At 37.4% G+C, this 9,304-nt stretch overlaps 1 pseudogene; it reads left to right on the forward strand.

The window, feature by feature from the left end:
- Window positions 1-676: 676 nt before the first annotated feature.
- On the forward strand, window positions 677-814 carry LOC136156533 (U2 spliceosomal RNA; annotated as a pseudogene).
- The last annotated feature ends 8,490 nt before the right edge of the window (window positions 815-9,304 follow it).

Below are 9,304 nucleotides of genomic sequence, written 5' to 3' on the forward strand. Positions count from 1 at the left end.
TTATCTGGCATCTCGATATCTACCATGTATTTCCCCTTAAACTAACATGTTAAAAGTCAAATTTATCGCTTTGCTTACATGGACTCACTCTGAAAATCCCTGATGCCTGCTTCCCCACTAACTATACATGATTCTTTTTGACTTTTTAATTCCAATAAATGGCAAGCCTTTCATCTATTTAGTCAAGCCACTTCTTTGGAAGTCCTCCTTCTTACTTCTTTCTCTTTTGGCCAGCACATTCAAGAAATAGATGCATCATGTCAATTCTCCCCCACCCACCCCAAACTTGTCGAATTCATCCATTTCTCTTTTTGTTCATTTCATGCTACTTAAGAACAGGCTGTCTTCCTTCTCACCTGGTTTGTGGTAGGATATTTATTTCCTCTCTCCATACTTCGAATTTTGCCTCTCCACAATAAAATAAACTTTTTTTTTCTTAAGAGAATATCTTCTCCTAAAAGATTTTTATGCTTACTACTGCCTCAGCCTGGGGTACCTTTTCTGTCTCTGCCTCTTTAGCTGAAGAGCTCCTATTTACCATTCATTACTTATATTACTCATAATCCAGGTGGCCTTCTCAGACTCCCAGTGCTGACTGTTCCTCCTTGTGCATGTTCTTTTCACAGCACTTATCACATCATGTTTTACCTGCAGATAGCCTAACTAGATAGGCTTTTTGGCTTCTCAGCCTTTTTGGCTAAGATCAAGTGTAGCATCTGTTCTTATCAGTTTAATATCTGATACATTCTCTATCTGAGGCCTATATATTAAATGGATTTTTGGAGCAGGGAGTTGGAATAGGAGCTTACTCTGTGGGGGGAAAAAAAGAAAATGAAGAAGGAAGAAAGAAGAAGAAACAAAGGGGGAAGCACTTTGAAAGCATGCACATATATATCCAGTGCTATGTACAGGGTCTTGAACATAGTAGCCACTTAGTAAATATTTGCTATATTTTTAAACAAGAGCAATATTCTCAGTGTCTGTCATTTTATCCAAAGCCAATGAAATGTTATTTTGGCAAGTAATATCCCCCATTCCAAGTATTAAAAACAGAATAGATTCTCTTTTTAATATTGATTGTAGTTTAGTACAGATCTATCTTGAAAGTCACTGCAGATGGTGATTGCAGTCATGAAATTAAAAGATGCTTACTCCTTGGAAGGAAAGTTATGACCAACATAGACAGCATATTAAAGAACAGAGACATTACTTTGCCAACAAAGGTCTGTCTAGTCAAGGCTCTGGTTTTTCCAGTGGTCATATATGGATGTGAGAGTTGGACTACAAAGAAAGTGAGTGCCGAAGAATTGATGCTTTTGAACTGTGGTGTTGGAGAAGACTCTTGAGAGTCCCTTGGACTGCAAGGAGATCCAACCAGTCCATCCTAAAGGAGATCAGTCCTGGGTATTCATTGGAAGGACTGATGTTGAAGCTGAAACTCCAATACTGAGGCCACCTCATGTGAAGAGCTGACTCATTGGAAAAGACCCTGATGCTGGGAGGGATTGGGGGCAGGAGGAGAAGGAGATGACAGAGGATGAGATGGCTGGATGGCATCACTGACTTGACGGCCATGAGTTTGAGTAAACTCTGGGAGTTGGTGATGGACAGGGAGGCCCGGTGTGCTGCAATTCATGGGGTCACAATGAGTCGGACACGACTGAGCGACTGAACTGAACTGAACTGATCTTGCAAGTAGTAATGAAAGCAACATTAAATAGTTTATTTGATACTTGCTATGCAGTTTACTATTGTTTTTCTTCAAGGACCTAACCAATTGGCTGATTATCTGGAAACAAAATATGCTGGTCTCTATGTATTTAAATATTTTTACCAAAATAGTCATTGTGCTGAGTTTATAGACTATGCCAAAAAAAGTATTTAAAGTTATATGCTTTCTATGTAATGTTCCCATAGAGTTGAGTGAATGTTTATGAATTTGAATGTAAAAGTGCATTTAATTTTATTTCTAAGCATTTTAGGAATATATATTAAACTATTTTCATGAATTCTGTAATTGATTTCAGAAAGTAGTGTTTCAACAGAGGGGGTTATTTCAAAGGATCTTCAGAAATATTTCACATGCAAAGGATAATTATTTACACATATTACTATGGCATCTGTGTATCAAAGTTTGATAAATATGGAGTATACAATTCTTTCTTTTAGATTCCCAAATCAGTTTAGTGATCAAGTATTTGAAGGTACCTTCATATAAAGAACACCAGAACAAGAGTAGAGCAAAATATTTTGCTTAAGCTCTGTTAAAATATTTTCCTTAAAAATGTGTTCTGTAAGGCTGGTCAGGTCCTTGTAATAGCTATACTGGATATGTTAATATTAGAAAAAGTAGGTTTTGAGACAAGACATATTGCTTGAAATAAAGCCATTTCTTAATAATAAGAGGATCAACATATCAGGAAGATAGAGCAATTACAAATTGTACACACATAGACCAGAGCCCCATAATACATGAAGCAAAAAGTGAAATAGTTCAAAGGAGAAATAGACTATTCAACAACATTAGAGATTTCAATACCTATTCTCAGTCATGAAAAGAATAATTAGGCAGAAAATCAGCAAAAATATAGAAGGCTTGAATACATTATCAACCAACTTGACTTATTTGACATCTATAGACTGATCCATTCCAATAATAGCAGAATACATATCGTATCAAGTGCACCCTAACCATTCTCTAGGCTATATGCCATGCCAGAAAATAAGCCTTATCAAATTTAAAAAGATTCGAAAAAACCATCATCCAAGACACAACAATAAAAACCAGAAAAAGATAAAGATAAAATTCCCTCTCAGAATGAAACTATAAAATTCCAAAATCCATTAAATCATGTAACACTAAGAAAGAAAAATAAATAACAATTAGGGCATAAGTTAACTCCAGGTAAAGTTACTGATAAAAAAGAGTCACACAAAGATTTAAAGTATTTTTATTTAGAATATTTAAATGTTAACTGAAATAACACTATTAAAAAATAACAGAAATATAAAGTAAAAATTCTAGAACAGTTAGAAATAAAAATGGTGTAAATTATTGAAGAAAAATTATAACCATTGAAATAAAATATTATCAAAGGGAATTGATAAATAGTAATGAGTAATTCATCTGAACAGTTATGTTTCTCTTTTCCATTCATTCTTCTATGCTGACTGAAAGTATCCAGACATATTGCTAAATTTGTTCTGCTTCTTGCTCATTTATTCATCCTCTCACTCAACAGATATTGATTAAACATCTCCTGTGGCAGGCAGTTTTAGATGCTCTCATAGAGCTTACATTCTAGTATGAAGAGATGTACCTTAGTTAAAAAGTAATTTCGTTGTGTGATAAGTGATTTTAAAGAAGTAGCATTTCCCTCTTTGAGTTTCAGTATAGTTTCTGACTATAAAGAAGTCATTCTTGAAAGCTTACCTGGGACAGCAAGTCTGGATTTATACAAGGCTATTTAGCAGGTTAAACAGCTCCCAATAGTGAGTGTAGTCCAAACTGCTGGCTAAGGGGTGAATCATTATGGTAGTTAAAATGTCATTGTACCAATAAGTGTTTCTACTTTAGAAATAATTAGACTTACAGACATCAAATCCAGCGTAAGAAACATAAAAATATAGGACCTAACAGCTCTTTAACACTGTATCACTAAAATATTTCTTTAATATCCAGTGCAGATGGAGAATTAATTGAAGAGACAAGAAAAACCAAAGAAGGGGCATGAAAACAGAACAGAGAGAATGTTTGATTAGGTTGCTTTCCTTTTCCTTTTATTTTCCTCATTGTATTTAAACTGGTACTCTATGGTCATAGATTTCAAGATTGTTATATATTCAAGTTTATTGTACTGTATTTTATATATAGATAACTATGTTATTTTGTATTGTGCCTAGTTCATAAGCCACACATTTCAACAAGCACTCTTATTGCCCCTGTAAGTCATAAAAAGTTTACTTTTTTATTTTTTAATATTCGCTAACTTCATTTTCAACCAAGCTGCACAAAATGGGTTGGGATAAAATAAAAGATTGGGATAAAATGGATTTATCCCAATTTTCTAGCCCCAAATTATCTGAATAAATTTAAAACTTTCCAAGATTCAGGTCTTAGTCCAACCCAAAGTAAATATTATTGTCTAACTTAATCCTGGAAGTAGTAAATTGTGCACATTTGCTATAGAACATATTAATTATCTCAATAAATACAGTAATACACAAGAAGAAAGCTGAGTGCCAAAAAATTGATGCTTTTGAACTATGGTGTTGGAGAGGACTCTTGAGAGTCCTTTGGACTGCAAGGAGATCCAACGAGTTCATCCTAAAGGAGATCAGTCCTGGGTGTTCATTGGAAGGACTGATGCTGAAGTGGAAACTCCAATACTTTGGCTACCTCATACGAAGAGGTGATTCATTGGAAAAGACCCTGATGGTGGGAGGGATTGGGGGCAGGAGGAGAAGGGTATGACAGAGGATGAGATGGCTGAATGGCATCACCGACTAGATGGACATGAGTTTGAGTAAACTCCGGAAGTTGGTGATGGACAGGGAGGCCTGGGTGCTGCGTTTCATGGGGCTGCAAAGAGTCAGACACGACTGAGTGACTGAACTGAACTGAATAGACATTTTAGAAGAATGCAATCACTGAGGAAAGACCATCCCATCTGCTGAAAGGGTGAGCCTTTCATAACACTCTCAAGTGACAAATGAGGAGCATACTTTTTCCTTTGAGAGATGTTTGGTTAGCATCTGCAGGAGCCAGGGAAAACACCTAAAACAATAACTAATGCCTAATACAAAGCACAGTCACGTTTATTTGTGATCTTTATCAGTCCCTTAGGGAAAATGATGTTGTTGAAAATCACTGCAAAGAAATAATTCCCCAGAATATACATCATTCAGATGGCTTTTCTATCTTACATATGTGATAAACACAGGAGTAGGAGAGTATAGCTTAATGCTCAAAGTCAGAGACTTAAAGGAAAGACACTTATTTTAGTCCTGAATGGAAAGGCTGCATCTCAAGCTCAGACCAACACACCAGGAAAGAGAAAAAGCAGACAGGAAAGGGTGGGTCTATATACTTTGAGAACTATTCATATGATAACATCTGAAGGAATCTAATGTAGCTACTCACATATCATCCAATGAGAAAACACAGATTAGAGTTAAAAGACTTCAGTTTTTTGTATGGCTCTATTATTGTGTGATTTCAGAGAAGTTAAGCACTTGGCTCCAGCATACCATGCAGAGTAAATTGGAGGCTATAGCACCTTCCCTTCTCAAGTTATATTGTTAGGGAGATAAAGCAAAGGAGATAAAACCCATGATAAAATTAAAACTTCTGCAGAATGTGATCAACTACCCAAACAGAGGGAACTCAGTAAGGTTTTGCAGAAATCAGTAAAGAATCTTTCCCAAGTTAATACTTACCATGTGTAAATGCATATTGTTTGCGAGTCCCTTTCCTGTTACATCGTTAGCAATCAGTATAGCTCTAAGAAAGAATTATGTCTCAAATAAGAAGCAAATTAGCCCATCTTGGGGAAAAGAACAGCTATTACTACACACAAACTTTAAAAAATATCTGCTTTTGCTTAAGAAATTCAGCATATGAGAGATGCAAGTGAATTCCTGCCATGAATTCATTCTGTTCTCAAGACCTTTCAAATGGGAGATTGCACACCTGAGAGTCCTTGTCATCTCCCGAGCTGCTCCCACCTTTGCTAACCTGTGTGCCCCAGGGGTGCCTGCTCTGTTCTTTAATAGGAAAGAATCACGAATAAGTTCTTGCCAGTTTGTCAGGTAGAAGAGGTGATAGTGGAATCATTTTAAGGCAACAGTCTAGGCCTGCAGGGCCTACCACTTGGCCAGGTGTCTTAATTTTCAAGTTGATTATTTTTCCCTCACCTTCCATTCCTAACTTCCAACTTCCAGGGATGAACTCCTATAAGAATGATAAGTTCATGGAAATTGTACTTGATGAGTTAGATCCTTGAGTCTTCTTCCAAAATTACAAACAAGTTATTAGTATAGGAAAATCTTTTGCCAGAAAACTCTTTTGTATGTGGTTTTTTGCTAGGTAACCTTTCAATAGTAGATTAGAAAAATCAAGGGTTCTCATTTTAAAGGCTACTCTGTAAAAAGCATGAATGATACCCTCTGAAAACTGTTTCCTTATTCATTAAAGACATTGTGTCCAACTCAGGAGAAAGAATAAAAACTCATGCAAGCAGAAGGAGAACATTTTTTTTTGTCTTAGCCATATTATTTATATTTTCCTCATAAAAAAAAAGGTTGCATCAACCTATATTCATATCCTTGCTTTGAGATCAAGAAATTCTCTTGCTCAATAATCTGCTAACCTCCCAGTGCCTCGCACAATAAAGTTCAAATTGTTTTATTAAATGCTTAAGTACCTCTTGATTTAGCTCAAACTATTTTCCTGGTTTTAAACTTCCTGTTCCCCATTTCCTCCTGTGCCTTCCACAGCATACTGCACTGAGTTACTCCTAATTTCATTTAAATACTCCTACCACAAAATATCCAACTGTAGATTTGCTCACATTTTTTTAAAATCTAAAGTATTCTTCTTTCTGCTTATTGATGACCTCCACCTCCTCAAAGCTTAGCTGGAGGTGATTTTATCTATGAAATCTAGTCTAGCTTCTGTAGTTAAAATTTAATCTCACCCTGTGTGGGAAAACCATCTAAGGGTTGGAATGTACGATACTTGTCCGATCGTGTTTACTGATCCTGGACTTCACTACTGACTACCTCAGGCTTGTCTTAAGTAGGATATTCTGTCAGCAACTAAGTCCTTCTGTTCAATGATGGGTTTTACTTCCAATTCCACGGCTTTTGTCTATGTAATCTGCAGTGTTCAATACATTGTTCCATTAAAAGCTCTGCCTATTTTAATTTTATTTCAACAATCATTTATTAAAAACTCTGCCTATTATAATTAATGTTAAAAAAAAAAGAAAGAAAGAAACTTCCCAGCGAAGACCTTTTCATAGATAAAGAATGAATTCAAGAGAGAGGTTCACAAGAGAGAGAGAATCCCAAGAATGATCATTCTGGGATTATCTGATTATCTTTTGCTCTGTCTCACCCATTCACACTCCCACTTTCTGGATAATAATAGTAAAGTAAGAAAACCTGAGAAGCACAGATAGCCAGAGAAGTATATGTATATAGTCACAGATGACTATAAATAACCTTTTGGCCAGAGTTGTTAGAGGTTATTTGTTCATTAATGTATCCTTAAGGTCGTTGTCTCCTACTAGATGGCATTTTTTATGCATCTCTGCAATCAGTTACCTTTGGTAGTTTCAGCATATAGTTCTCTTGTCTTTATTTTTCTGTTTGTAAACAGGTACTTGAAGGTCAGCTCAGAACAAAAATCTAAGAGCCCACAAAGTGAAATATGGTCAGAGCTTCTGAGCAAAGATGTTTCAACCAGGATCACCTCTGTCACCATGGCTTTAAGGTTAATATTGAATTATCACCTCACAGCAGTGTAACTGTTTCCCATTCTAAGATGCTTTGAGGAGATGTTTGGGGAAAAGAGTAAGAAGTCATCAGAAAAAGAACAGATGGGGAGAGTTCCATAGGAATTTATTTACGTTATTTCCTTCTCTTTGCTCTATCAGAGGAATGCAAGCCTTAAAAGGGAGAAAAGTTTGAGATTATTAATACAGTTTGTTTTGCACCTTGTTTTTGTGGACATGACATTCTCCCTGAGCGAGAGTTATTGATCACTTGAAGGCAGGTGAAAGTGGTAGATTAGGTTTGTTACAGGTGAAATGTAGAGAGAAAGAAAGACAATATTTTGCTTCATACATTCAAAATGGGATTTATAGGACAGTATTGTATGGTATGGTCTGGTATAGTCAGTATGGTCTGGTATATTCAGTATAGTCTGGTAAACCAAACTTTTCAGAATTTTTTTTTCTTCCCTTAAATCCCTATATTTCCTCCATTATCATGTCAGTTACCATGCCAGGAGAACTAAGTTATATGTAAGGTAGGAAAATACGTGAATACCTCATGTTTTGGTCCCGAGATCCTTGGGTAATATTGGGAGATAGATGGAAGCAAGAAGATGAAGACCTACATGTATACCAGCTGCCCAGTTGGAGATGGGAGTGTCAGAGGGAATGCCTAGAGAAAGAGGATTTGTCTTTTTCATGGTTAAAAACACAGAAGGAACCCTCAAAGGCCTCTCACCTTTGCCTGTCTGGGAAGTGACACTGTCTAGTGTTGTTCAGTTGCTAAGTCCTGTCTGACTCAGCAACCAGATGGACTGCAGCATGCCAGGCTTCCTTGTCCTTCACTACCTTTTGGAGTTTGATCAAATTCATGTCCACTGAGTCGGTGATCATCTGATCATGCTCTGTCATCCACTTCTCCTCCTGCTCCCAGTCCTTCCCAGCATTAGGGTCTTTTCCAATGAGTCAACTCTTCACATGAGGTGGCCAGAGTATTGGAACTTCAGCATCAGTCCTTCCAATGAAGACCCAGGACTGATCTCCTTTAGGATGGACTGGTTTGATCTCCTTATAGTCCAAAGGACTCTCAAGAGTCTTCTCCAACACCACAGTTCAAAAGCATCAATTCTTCGGCACTCAGCTTTCTTCACTGTCCAACGATCACATCCATACATGACTACTGGAAAAACCATAGCTTGATTATATGGACCTTTGTCAGTAATGTCTATGCTTTTTAATATGCTATCTAGCTTTGCCATATCTTTTCTTCCAAGGATCAAGCGTCTTTTAATTGCATAGCTGCAGTCACTGTCATCAGTTATTTTGGAGAACCCCCCCCTTGCAAAAAAAGAAATCTGCCGCTATTTCCTTTTTCTCCTCCTGTCAAGTGTAGTCAGTGGCATATAATGGTAGAATGGTAGATGGAAGACTAGAGTTTAGTGTTCTGTGTAGCCCTTAGATCCTATGCATCCTGGGAAGGACTGAGAACTTCCTGTTAAACCCTTAAAGGATTTTACTGCAGCTGGAATCCTCCTGCCAAGGCAAGAGATGCAAGAGAAATGGGTTCAATCCTTGGATCTGGAAGATCCCCTGAAGTAGGAAATGGCAACCCACTCCAGTGTTCTTGGCTGGAAAATCCCATGGACAGAAGACTGGTGGACTGCAGTCCGTGGGGCTGTGAAGAGTTGGACCAGGCAGAGACTGAGCGCCCACGCAGGCAGTGCGGCGGGAACTGAGCCGCATCCTGGGCTACTTGGCGAGAGGAGACCGCGGCCTGGGGATACGCTCCCACAGTGGCCGGAAGT

This window comes from Muntiacus reevesi, chromosome 1 (genome assembly GCF_963930625.1).
Source record: "Muntiacus reevesi chromosome 1, mMunRee1.1, whole genome shotgun sequence".
Classification (NCBI taxonomy): domain Eukaryota; kingdom Metazoa; phylum Chordata; class Mammalia; order Artiodactyla; family Cervidae; genus Muntiacus; species Muntiacus reevesi.